This window comes from Diospyros lotus, chromosome 9 (genome assembly GCF_014633365.1).
Source record: "Diospyros lotus cultivar Yz01 chromosome 9, ASM1463336v1, whole genome shotgun sequence".
NCBI lineage: Eukaryota > Viridiplantae > Streptophyta > Magnoliopsida > Ericales > Ebenaceae > Diospyros > Diospyros lotus.
Window position 1 is genome coordinate 7,259,190 of NC_068346.1, and position 13,764 is coordinate 7,272,953.

Genomic DNA, 13,764 nt, shown 5'->3' on the forward strand with positions numbered 1-13,764 from the left:
TTTTTCTTCAATTCTTTTCTTTTTTTCCTTTTTTTTTTCTTTTCTTCTCCTTCGTCTTCTCCTTTCTCCTCCTTCTTCTTCCTCCCGCCTGCAACCCTTGTGCCTCTACTTCTTCTTCTCTTTTCTTTTTATTTTCTTCTTCTTCTTCTTCTTCATTCTCTTCTCTTCTTCCCCTGCTTCGTCACAGCAGCTTTGCCTAGCCGCCACCGCCTACCTACTGTCGCCCTTCCCGGCCGCTGCTGCGACCGCCACGCCATCGCTGACAGCCGTGACCGCCGCGTCGTCGCTGACAGCCGTTCGCGGCCATCGTTGGCCGCAGCTGGTCGCTACCTCGTTGTAGCAGCCTTCTGCCATGGCCGCCGCTATTGTGCGACCAACTTTGACCGCCTCCAGCCGTCGCTCCAACCTCCACCGAGCTTCCTCGCAGCTGCTCCAGCTTCGCCCCATTTGCTTCTTGCCTTCCCTGCGAGCTACCATGCTTGCTGCGGTACTGCCATGGCCGTGCCTTCATCTCCTTTCCAGTTCTCTCTCTCTTTCTCCCTTGCTTCTCTCGGCCAAAGCTCTCTCTCGCTTGCCATTTGCTTGCCTTCCATTTCTCTCTATTTATAGGCAATTCCCTTGCCTCAAGCCTTCCATGGTGCCATCTCTCAATGCATGAAAATCTCCACTTACAGAAGGAGTGGCCATCAAGTTGCAGGGCATGGCTAAAGCTTGCAGGGCGTGGAGTAAGTTGCAGAGGCATGGGATAGCAGCGCATTACGTGAAGATTACTCCAATTGAAGCCATTACATTTGCAGAGCATGGGCAGCCAACACTTATGCACGCACAACACGTCTATATACATATATATATAATTCTATATTATATTGCAATAATAAAAATTATATATTCTAAAAATTCATTTTCATTTCCCTTAAATAATTATCTAATTGCAGCTATGCCCTTAAACATCAAATAATTTGTATTCCAATACTGAAAATGCAAAATTAATAACTTAAATTTTACTCGATATAGATGATTTCGCTTTTGCATCCTCTCGGGATCTTTGTTTTATCTCAAAATCACTAAAGAGTCGTTCATTACGCAAAACCGAAGCCCCTCTAGGGTTCCGTTGATTTTTCAGGAGTCCCCTACGATAATTCGATTTTACAGCCTAAATAACAGTTATATTTTAACTGTACCGAAAATCGTTCCCAATTCAATTTCTTTTGATACCATAAATCATATCTCATAACGCTCATCGAGACCATATCATTTTCCTTAGAAGATTTCACTCCGAGACATTTTCTGTCATTGATTCATTACTTATAATTACTATTAACTATTTTTTACTTTATTTACGTAATAAAGCGAAGTGTTGCTTCTTTTTTTTAATTTGCTCGTCTCTTTACATAGATTAGGAGCAGTTGGATAGTAACAGGAGACTTGAGGAGTGGAGTCTCCAATCAATATTCGGTCTTGATCCCGTTCCCCTTCTCTAAGCTCCAAAGGGGACCCAAACAATAGAAAATGGTGAGGGTTTGAGAAGAGAGAGACGGACAGACAGGGGGAGAATAAAACTGCCATCACCACCCCCACCTTATTGGCCTTTTCCTTTGGAGTTAGAGAGAGAGAGAGAGAGAGAGAGAGAGAGAGAGAGAGAGTAAAACTTAGTGAAGAAGAAATGGATAGTAATTGGATAGTACACTTCGAATCATGTACTTATATAATGGAGGAAGAGGCCAAAAGTGCTTCAAAGTCCGCGAGGAGTCCAACATCATCAACACCTAAACCTGGTTGGATTGTTACAGGAAACAGAAATTTAGTACCATGATGAGGGATAGGCTACACATGACAAGTTTGCTAATAAATCACGCACAAGAGTGTAATCCTAAATTTGTCAATGAAAAATTATAGGTTTAATTAAGTAGTAGGGAACTATTAATATTGCTGACCCAGTGGATGTTGTCTTGAACCACTAAGGATTCTAAATCTAAATATGAATTTACATACATGCAACTACTATATGCATTTTTGTTGAGAAATTTGATACTTTGATTTAATGAAAAAATTCGTAAATTTAATTAAAGAATGATGACTAAAATAATTAAAAATAATATGAAATTTTTTTGAGAAAGTTAGTTTTTAATTAAGTAATTTATTCAAATCATCTCAAATTAATTGAGTAATAAGTTTACAGTAGAGAATGTAAAAGGCTTAAGTAATTTTTTAAGCTATTGTTAATTGAGTAAGAGGATTGTATAATCGAGTGAATGCTCTGTTATCTCTAAAATAATCAATTACATATGTAAACTTAGTCAAGTAAAGATAAAATATAATTGACTAAATAAATCTTTGTACTCGAGTATATAATGCATTTTTCTGTCAGGTTAAAAATAATTGAGTGGTAAAGTTTGCAATCGAGTAATGTCTAATCTATATTCGAGTAAATCGTGTTTGTAATCGAGTAATGATCACTTAGTGCATGAGTAAATTTTCTTTGTAATCGAATAAACATAGGTTGGAAATAAGCCAAGTCTCTAAATCTTAAGTTTAATCGAGTAAGAGTCTTTGTATTCGAGTAAGCATATTTTGTAATCGAGTAAATAATGTTTTGTAATCGAGTATATAAAGAAATTTTCTGTGACTCAAAATTAATCAAGTAAATGTATCTTTGTACTTGAGTAAGCAACAAAAGTAATCGATTACAAAATGTACATAGTCCAGTAAAAATCAAAATTAGTTGATTAATTCCTAATTTATACTCAAGTAATACTTGATAGATTTTGAAAAATATAATCGTTACAACTCATTAAATGCAGTTTGTCTTTACTTTTTAAGACATTAAATGATTTTCAGACAACATGTACATATTTTATGAATTTCTAACTGATTATTTGAGAATTGTAGAGATAAAAAGTGATAGTTATGACACAAAACCAATATTCCAATTGTTTAAGTCAAATCGGTTGTTGCATTCAATACCAAAAGACTATAAATAGGAGCTTGTTATATGTTGTTCCCGCATCACCCCTTTACGGGCCAAGCTCAGTCCGATGGATCGGCCCAATCACCCAAAGCCGAGAAGGCCTAGGCGACCTCGCCAAGGAAAGTCCAGCCACCATCGAAATCTGAAGCTCGTAAAGCGAGCTTCTGAGAAGCTCCCAGCAATCGGCTAACGAGCTCCCGGCAATCTCCTTCAGTTTGCTGAACCACCCAGGTCGCTAGCCCAAAACCTCTAGCTCGCATAAGTGGCAAAGCTGCCTATGAGTCAGAGGTAGGGTCCAATTACTTTACCTGCAACAGCCCATGCTCCTCATAATGAGGATCTCACTCCCGGTTTTATGTAAACGATAAGGGCAGTTTGTCCCTCATTATGCAGTCTTTATATTTCTATATATTATCTAAATTGTAAAGACCCCTTAGTACAAATAAGGGGTCAGGGGAACAAAAGAATGAGGGAATAATCAGATACCGCCATTCTAAAGGAATAATCAGAGTGCGGTCGTGGAGTAGGCATCGTTCTGGCCGAACCACGTAAAAATTCCGGTGTTGACTCACGTTAGAAATTTTAGTTCCTTTCTTCTTCTTGGCATTTTGAATTTACTCACCGTAGCCTAAAACGAATCACGATCGACTGAAATTGAACGTCGACAGAGCTAAAGTCCATTAAAAAATGTAACACTTATATACACAATCAATTGAGTTGAACTCTTCCTACTCTCACAATCTCTCAAGCTTTCACATTCATTCTACTTGAGCCATTCAAAGAGAGAGTATATTAAAATTTATTATTTTTTTGTCTCTCTTTGTATTTTCAAGAGAAGATCCTGATTACTTGTATTATCTTTCTTTGCTCTTGAGCAATTGATTAGTAGTCAATTTTATAAATTTTGTTATAATTATACTCCTATTTTAATTTTAAAAATTGGATTTAATTGAATAATTTTTTGATTATATGCAAGTTTATATAAAAAAAATGAAGATTAAATCAATATCAAGGCATATTTAAAAATTTTAAAAATATATAAATAATAATAATAATAAAGAAATAAATATAATATACTATAATATATATAAATATAATACACATACATATAAGTCATATACCCCATGGGTGCCATGATATACCTTGCTATATAAATATATATATATATATATAATATTCTCAATTAAGTTGGGATGCTTGCACCGTGAATCAGTGAAGCATAGAACCCAATTTGAATATTAATTTGGAGAAGCTCCCAGGCCCAAATGCAATGATTAAATGAGAGCCCAGCCACTCATGCAATTTAAGCGGATAATTGGATTTAAGCCTCGCAACCCAGCTCATGGAAGTCAGCGCACAACAACCTCTATGCGGACCCTCCTCGTAGCAACAAGTTCTAGATGGAAAACCATCAGAGGCAGTGTGGCTAAGGGTCAGGTGTACTGAATTCAAGGTTGATCCTAACTTAAAAATGTAAAACTGCTACACTAACATAGCTGTTGCCCCTGTTTTGTAGAGAGGGGCTTCAATAATCCTCAAGATGATGATCGTCGAGGCAATTGCTAAGAAGCATGATGTTCAAAGCTTGTCATCCATCTCAAACTCTCTCCGCATTGCTGATTTGGGATGTTCAATTGGACACACAACACATTCCTTGTCATGTAACACATGATAGAAGCTATTGAAAACTGTTAGGTTAGCACAAAGATGGCATCACACACCTCATATGGGTGAATTGAGTGATTTAAAAATATCTTAAGATTTGAAAATCTTTTGCTTGAAATGAGATTTTAGTGAGTTAAAATAAAAATATGAAATGTCAAAAACAATGTTTGAAGAATGTAAAACAAGAGATATAAAGAACATAAGAATTTATAATGGTTTAGGTAAATCAAGCGTAATTTACTACCTTAACTCTTTACTAAAAATTTTCAAACATCCACAAACTTTCTACCAAACCCGACAGACCCTCTAGTATAAGCCGCTACGCAAGGCTAGAAGGAATAAGCCATCAAGGCCTATGTCTAGGGCCCCCCAAAATTATACTTTTTAAATATTAAATAATAAATAATTTTTATTACTTTTTAGAGGCCCCAAGACTTATTACTTCCTAGGGCCCAAGTGACCCTTAGGCTAGCTTTGCTGCTACGAACTACAAATATCAAACCTTCTATTTAGACAAATAGGCATTATAGCTATACAAGGTAGGAAATACAAGAATAATACAAAAGAAAGGATATGAGAGTAAACACTCTCAATTACAATGTCTCTCAAAATACACACAATTAGACTTGGACAAAATGATACAAATGAAAATCAAGCCTTTAGAGTGAAAAATAAAGCACAAACACTTTAAGCTCAAATAAAATGATTTTGTAGGCTCAATTCAACTTATTCCCATCCATTAATCTTTTCCAGAGCATCCATGAGTTGTATTTATAGACTTCTCCAAAGCTTCAACAGAAACTAGCCATTTATGGTCATTAGAGCTTGCAAAACTAGCCGTTAAAGAAAAAAATGGTTGACATGCTCAAAGAAACGGTCAACTAGAAGGAGAAAAATGGTCGACATGGACAAAAATTATCAATCGAAAATGATGCAATAGTTGACAACTGCACTTGGTTGAGAGTTTGCAAAAAAAAGGTCAATATGTTTAAAAAAACGATTGACACTTTAAGAGAAAATGGTCAACCATTTTTCAAAAGCGGTCGACCATTTTTCAAAAATGGTTGACATGTTGACCTTCAAAATTAAAACATGGATTTGAAATTCAAATGCAATATGACCAATTTTAATATATAAAAGATTTTTTTGACAATAAAAACTTATTTTTCCAAACCAAATGCCATCAAGAGATTTGAGAATGAAATTCTTGGAATTGGTTGAAATTGATTTTCATGATGATATAGAATTTATAAAATAACTTAGGTATACCAAGAACAAATTTTTTAAATATAACAATAATATTATTTTTCATCATCAAAACTAAAATATCAAAGACAAAACAACAAAAACAAGTTTGAAGTAGAATGTTTTGATCATAGCTATAGATTACGTGAATTCCAAGTATTCTACAATGACCATGCTGCCAATGACTTCAACACCTTCTTCTATTCCCTCCCTCTAGGAAAACCCTACTTTGCGTTGCTGGTGTGACGAGTTCATTCCATGGTCGACTCTTCCTCGATTTTTTCCTCCACATTGTTTACTCGTCCTTTTCACTTTAGTGGCTATCCCAAGTGCCTAATAAGGTCATTCACAAGGACTCTCCTGCATGGAATAAAGGGAGAATTTTTTACGCCAACACTTCAGATGAAGTAGCTAATGCTTACGCAACACAATTTGCTAAGGACATAGACAACTTCTTGAAGTTTAAAGCTATCGAGGTCATAAGTGGGGGGATGATGTTTCTCATGGTTACAAGGGTTGATGATGATTGCCATCCTTCTCAGTTAGGTGGTGGCACTATTGTTAGAATTGTGTGATTCGCGATACGAATAGCACGATTCGACTTGATTCAAAGAGAAATCGAGTCGAATCTATAGGGTGAATAAAAAATCCCTTAGAATCAACCATGAATTAAAAGAATCAATAGAATCGAGTGATTCGAACGAATCACAGAACTAAAATAAAGATGAGGTCAAACGACAATACTTGAAACGTTAGGAGCTGGAAGCTAGAAAGTTGAAACGGAGAAGAAAAAAACGCTGCATATGAGCATGATATAAAACGTCAAAAACAAATGCGAGACTCAAGAGCTACGACCGTGAGACTTCAGGTTCTGTTCAAGGTGTATTGCTTTCTTCTTCTTTGTTTTATCCGAGATCATATAAGTTTTAAGAAGAAGATTGTGTTGCTTAAAACATGCTTCTATTCTATGCCTATTCCTAGAGAAAATCTAGCTTGGGAGTCTTGATGGGTGTTGAAGGTGTCAACTTGTTCTTGATTTTCTATAGCCACTTCTCTAGTCAAACCATTTCATCGTTGAAAATGATATCATAATTTTTCATGTGCTTGGTACCTTATGGGCATGAGGCTCACGTGCCAACAAAGAGATTACAGGTGTGGGCAGCTAGGCATATGAGCCTCAACCACTCAAGCTTACTTCCAGGCACTAGCTATTTTGGTTGACTTTGGGGCTATCAGACAGTTGTTAACTTGTTGTTTTGTTTTTTTTCTTATTTTTTCTTGCTATTACACTGTAGTGTTGACTGCTGTGTCTTGTCCAGTTGTTTTTGTTAACTTTGGGGTTATCAGGCAACCTATTTTGTAGTTGTTAACTTGTCATTATTTATTTATTTATTTTTTATGTTTTCTTGTTGCTGCATTGCAATGTTAATTGCTGTGTCTTTTTTTTTTCTTCTAATTTTTTCTATTATGTTTTGCTGTCTATTTAAATTGTTCTTCTTTTTTTATTTTCAACTAATTCATAATTTTATATTATTTTCAATATTATTTCTTTTTATATGGTGAAACTTTTAGTTTTCAACTAGTTTATATTATTTTCAGTTTTATTTTCTTTTATGTTGTTTTACTGTTTTCTATTTCAAAAGTTTGACTTTATATTTTTTTTCATTGTTAAAAGAAGAATATTGCTTTCTTTCTCGTTGAATATGGCGTCAAGATCAAAAAAATGGATCTATAATAAATAGTAATGATCCTACTTGGGAATATTGCTCTCGAATTAATGAAAATAGAATGAACTTAAAATGCAATTATTGTGGACTTGAAAGATGGGGAAGGATAAATCGAATGAAACACCATTTTGCGGGTGATCATGATAATGTGGCTCCTTGCACACAATGTCCAGATGATGTGAGTGAATTTTGTATTCAAATCTTAGGAGAATTGGAAAGACAAAAGGTGAATGAAAAAGAATGTTTCCAAGAAAAAAAGTTCAAATGGTAGGAGGAAAAAGAAATACTAGTATGGATGTCTTTGTTATTAAAGGGAAAGAAAAACAACAAACTTTAAATGCAATGGTTAAGAAAAGGGAGCTTGTTGTTCATAGCATTTGTAGATTTTTGTATGAACATGCATTGCCTTTCGTTTTGGTAAAAAGTCCCCTTTTTGCTTCAATGATGGAAGTAGTTGGTGAATATGGTAAGGGTTTAAAACTTCCTAGTTATCATGAAGCTAGAGTTACATTTTTTAAGAAGGAAGTTGACAATGTAAATTCAATGCTAGAGAAGTATAAAAAGGAGTGGAAAATGACCGGTTGTACTTTGATGTCGGATAGGTTGATGGATAGGAAAAGTAGGTCTCTTACAAACTTTTTGGTGAATAGTCCAAGTGGAATAATTTTTCTTAAATCTATTGACACTTCAGATGTCATAAAAGATGCATGAAAGTTATTTGAGTTGCTTGATTCATTGGTGGAGAAAATTGTGGAGGAAAATGTTGTTCAAGTGGTGATTGATAGTACTTTGGCCTACGTAGCTGCGAGTGACTTGTTGATGGAGAAAAGAAAAAAATTATTTTGGTCTCCTTGTGAGGCACATTGCATTGATTTGATCTTATATGATATAGGTGGGTTGCCTATTTTCATAGATACAATAAAGAAGACTAAAGAAGTTTGTGTATACAGTTATAAACATGCTTGGGTCCTTAGCTTGTTTAGGAAGTACTCTAAGAAGAGAGAGTTGAAGAGGCCAGGAGTTACAAGATTTGTCACATCATTTCTTACATTGAGGAGTTTTGAGGAAAACAAGATTTCTCTTAGGGCTATGTTTGCATCAGAAGAGTGGGCTAAAAGTCATTATGCTTCTAAGGTGGATGCAATTAAAGTGGGAGCAATCTTGTTATCTGATGACAAGTTTTGGAAATCGGTCAAGTATTGCTTAAAATGTGTAAGTCCACTTATTAAAGTTTTAAGACTTGTTGATGGGGATGTGAAACTAGCAATGGGATACATATATGAAGCGATGGATAGGGCAAAGGAGAAAATTGCACAAAATTTCAACCATCAAAAGATAAAGTATGAGCGCATTTGGAACATTATTGATACAAGATGGGATTTGCAACTTCATAGGCCACTTCATGTAGCAAGACATTTTCTTAATCCCAAGTGAGTTTCTGAAATCATATTTTCTATAACAAACAAATTCTTGTATATGCTTTATTATTTCTTACTTGTATTGCATTTTTTTAAGGTTTGAATATGATGAGTCTTTTAATGCAGATATGGAAGTTAAAGTTGGTTTGTATAAGACAATAGAAAAGATGTATCTGAATATTGAAACAAGAGTCAAAATTGATGAGCAATTAGAAAAGTTCAGAAAAAAAGAAAGATTGTTTGGCATGAGTATGGCTACTTTAACAAGAGACAAGAAGCAATCATGTTTCAATTTTCAAATTTCACTTGTTAGCTCCTTTAAACTAATTAGACTAATTAGTTTTCTATTTTTCTATCTTAGCTTTATGGTGGGAAAGCTATGGGGGTGAATGTAAAGAGTTACAAGACCTAGCCATACGAGCCTTGAGTCTCACATGTAATGTTACGGGATGTGAAAGAAATTGGAGCACATTTGAGCATGTCCATTCCAAAAAAAAGAAATCGTTTGGAACAACAAAGATTAAATGCTCTTGTTTTTGTGAAGTATAACATTCAACTTGAATTGAGGTAAGCCAAGAGGGAGAAAAGAGGTGAAAATTATGATCCTATTTGTTTGACTGATATGGAGTCCGATGATAAATGGATCATTGAACAAGAAAACCCTTGTTTACCCCCAAGATACTTCATGGATGGATGCTAATGAAGGCTTTGAAGATGATGGAGGTATTCAATCAAGTAATAATAGAAGGGGTATATATCTATACTTTATAGTTTCCTACTTTCTAAAACTAAGTTAATGTGTTTGTGTAAGTTTGAGTTGAATTCTAATATGTTGTATTATATAATATGGGGCCAAAAAACTTGAAGGTAGATAGAAAAGGAAAAGGAAAAGTTGTTGAAGACAAAGTGGAAGAAGAATTGGATTTAGAAATGATTGATGGTGAAGAAGATGTAGAGGATGGAGCAAGTGGTGGCTACGTTTGAAGACAAAGAAGATGATGGAAATGATGAAGATGATGATGCTCTTTAACTTGAAGATAAAGATGATTGATAACTAGTGAAGATTATGGATAATGGAGTTTATTGGTAGCCTAACAGTTATTTTTTTTTTCTAGTTTGTTATTTTGAAAGTGATTTGATTTGGTACAATTTGAATTTAAAGATAAGATGAATATATTTTTGATATAATTCTAATATATTTTATTTATTTTCTATGGATATATATATTATTTATATTTGAAATTAAAAATGTATACCGAATCTTATGATTCGATTCTCGATTCACGATTCATAAAATAAGAATTTTAATTTTTAATTTAAATCTCAATTCATCAATTATGGGTGGTGGTTGGCTTTACGATGCTTTGGGATCTAGCCTCGTGGATTTGGCAAATGAGGTAAGTCAATAACAAATGGTTCATATATCATGGCTTGAATTCTTTGATCACATTTAAATTATGAACCCCATTTCATATTTAAAATGTCTTGAGAGAGGACAAATTTGGAGCTTTTATTTCTCAAAGTGCCTAAGCCATCTAAGTACAAGAGATATTTGTTTTAGTTTTCATTCTTCTTAATCTGTTTTTTTCTTCCTCTTTTGAAGAATTGAATAAAGTTAATTTCTACTTGAGCACAAAATGCACCTGATTATAGACTAACCACAAAGAAGGTTGTTAAAATAGTTAGCTTTTAAGGGAGTGAATTAAGCTTTTTTCCCCTTTTAAAAAAACTTAAATAACTGAAATAAATTAAGAATATAAAGATAGCAACACATAGAATTTAAAGTAGTTCAGTTTTAAAGTCTAATCTACTATCTTGGTTTATCATTAAGGATTTTGGCAAACATACAAATTCTACCTTTTCTTTTACCTTGTAGCTTTTGAACATGATTGACTACTTAACCTTTACAAGTTAGCTTTTAACACTTGGCTCAACCACAACCAAACTATCTTTTGAGGTTTAGGCGTAACCTTTACAAACTTTCACAATATATATGAAATGATTTCTCAATAAAAAAAAATAGAATAGAACAGTGATTATAGGTATTTCTCTTGAACAAGAGAGAGATTGAAAATATAAAATTATAGAATTTATCTCTCGAAATCTCACCGAAAAATAATTTTTGAAAACACATGAGAAATAGAAGGCTTTGGAGGATTTATGAAGACAACTCAAGCTTTTTGCAAAGTCTTCTTGTGTGTTGTAAACTTCTTCAGTATTCTCTATCGATTATTTATAAATTTTATGCATTCAATGTTTACTGACAGTTTATTAAACAATTAAAATGTTTTGATTGAGTCATAACTGTCATTTTTTATCTCTTATATATTAAACAACTGTTATTAATTTACAAAAGTACACACATATTGTTTGAATTACATTTAATAAATTGAAAAGTAGAAATTGACAACATTTAATGCAGTGTAACGACTATATTTTTTGAAATTTAACAAAAACTAATTGAGTAAATTTTAGCATTACTCGACTAATTTTTAGCCTTACTCGATTAGATACATTATGTATTCAAGTATATTTTAAACTTACTCTAGTTTGACCATTTCATTACTTGATTAATTTTTAAGACCCAGGAAGTTGCATTGTCTACTCGATTACTCAATTAAGTTTACTAGTTGATTATTCAACTAAGTTTACTTGATTAATTTCTATCTTTACTCAAGTACAAATGATTATTACTCGATTACTTTTGAGTCCAGAGACTTAGCCAGATTTAATTAAGCTCATCCTTACTTGATTATGTAAGATATCTACTCGAGTATAAAATAATATTACTCAATTAATAAAAGAACTTCACTAAGTAAAATGTTATCCAGATTTTTGAACTTAAGATACTCAATTACTTAAACAGATGTACTTGAGTATTAACCATGATTACTCGATTACTGAATTACTCTACTTAATTAATTTAAAGGAGATTAAAAGTTGCATAACACACTTGAGCATAAGGAACTAGATAGTTGAGTACTTTCAATACTTACTCGATTATACTTATAAATGTAATCGATTATTTTGAAAATGAACTAAGCATTACTTGATTACTTTTAAAGCTTACTCGATTAATTTTCACAAAAGACTTTTCTTACTAAGCACCCGATTGATTCTCACATGCTTGATTAAGTACTTGATTATTTTTAATAAATACTCAATTATAAACTTATTGTTGTGTGTGAAGTATCAAGAAACGATGCCATCTTGATTGGAGGGAAAAGTTGGCAACCTTAGCTGCCATCTTGGACGGCTGATGGAGGGCCACTTGGCAACCATCAATGATGCATCCCTCTGCCCAACGCCTTTATGTCCTTTGGCCCTTTCTGTTAATTGTGATCTATGATCAACTTATGGCCGTTGATGCTCCCTTTATCTAGTTTAATCTCGGCCACCCAATTCTCATATAAATACAACAGTGTCTCGGGATGGTAAGTAGATGGAAGAAATCACAAAAAAGAAAAGGGGGAAAAAGGAATATCAATCGGTGTAGGGTTTCATTTTGGGTGAGCATTGTCTTTCATTCTTATACCTTTATGTTCTCGTTGTAATCTCTGGTTCTTAGATTTGCTTCTAATCTATATTTGATGATTCTGAAGTTATTTTGTTAGAAGAACCATTGATGTACAATCTGTATGTTCGGATTTTTTGTAACCTTTCTCGAAATAGTGCAGTGAGCTATTTCTTCTTGAGCTCAACGTGGACATAGACTACTTGGATGAACCATGGTAAATTTGTTGTGTCCTCTTTCTACTTCTATTCTTCTTTACGTTCTGATTTGCTTGCGTTTTTTATTGCGTAAGTGTGTTTAATGGTTTTTGTTCTACTGAAGCTTTCGGATTCTGAGATAGTCATTTTGTAATTAGTTTTGTTTAAGTCTTCGGCTCGGCTTAACACTTATTATACTTAAGAATTTTTCAAATGGCTTTAATCATCACTAATAAACCAAGTTTACTAAAAGATATTTTCTTAATCAAATTTACTAAAAAATATTTTTTCATTAAATCAAAGCATAAATTTCTCAACAGATACTAATTATTTGTGCGGGGATTAATTAGTGAAGCTTAGGTGAACTCCTTCAACTTGCCTGTTCACTTTGCCTCTCTAAAGGAGATTACCAGCTCAGTGGAAAGAAATGGTTGTTTCAGCATTGTAAAGGCAAAGTTAACAGATGCCATACTGGGCAATTATGATGACCTATGCAGGCTTATGCACTGCACATAAGAACTGTTGTGTATGAAGCATTGTTAAAACACTTTGGAAGTGAGATAATAAATGATCTGTTTGATAGAGATTTTATTGAAAATCGACCCAGGTCGCCCATCTCGATCCTCTAAGCTACAAGAAAGGTGGCCAAATTTTTGTTGCTCTGAAGTGCAAATGATGTAGTATTATAGATTAGATTTTTGTTACTTGTGTTTTGATCAACTTTGTATTTTTAGTATGATCAGCAAGAACATTGAGTTATTTCCCACTTACACAAGGGCTTTGGGCACTTACTGGTACATTCTTAAATCTGAACACTAGTTCACAATGTTGAAATGTGTAGTCATAATGAGAAGTGGATATTCTTAAAGGATCAATTGTTGATAGCAAGAACTAAGTAAGATATTTTGCAAAGAAACGATACAACTCCATACAAAAGTGACTCTCTCCTGACCCTCGAACAACAGAGCAGAGAGTCCCCTAGCAGGCTTTGCTCAAAACTCCACCTGGGATGAGCAAAAACAGACTCATC

At 33.8% G+C, this 13,764-nt stretch overlaps 1 pseudogene; it reads left to right on the plus strand.

Moving 5' to 3' along the window:
- The first annotated feature begins 352 nt into the window (after window positions 1–352).
- LOC127809228 (loganic acid O-methyltransferase-like) lies at window positions 353–13,250 on the plus strand (annotated as a pseudogene).
- Window positions 13,251–13,764: the final 514 nt, after the last annotated feature.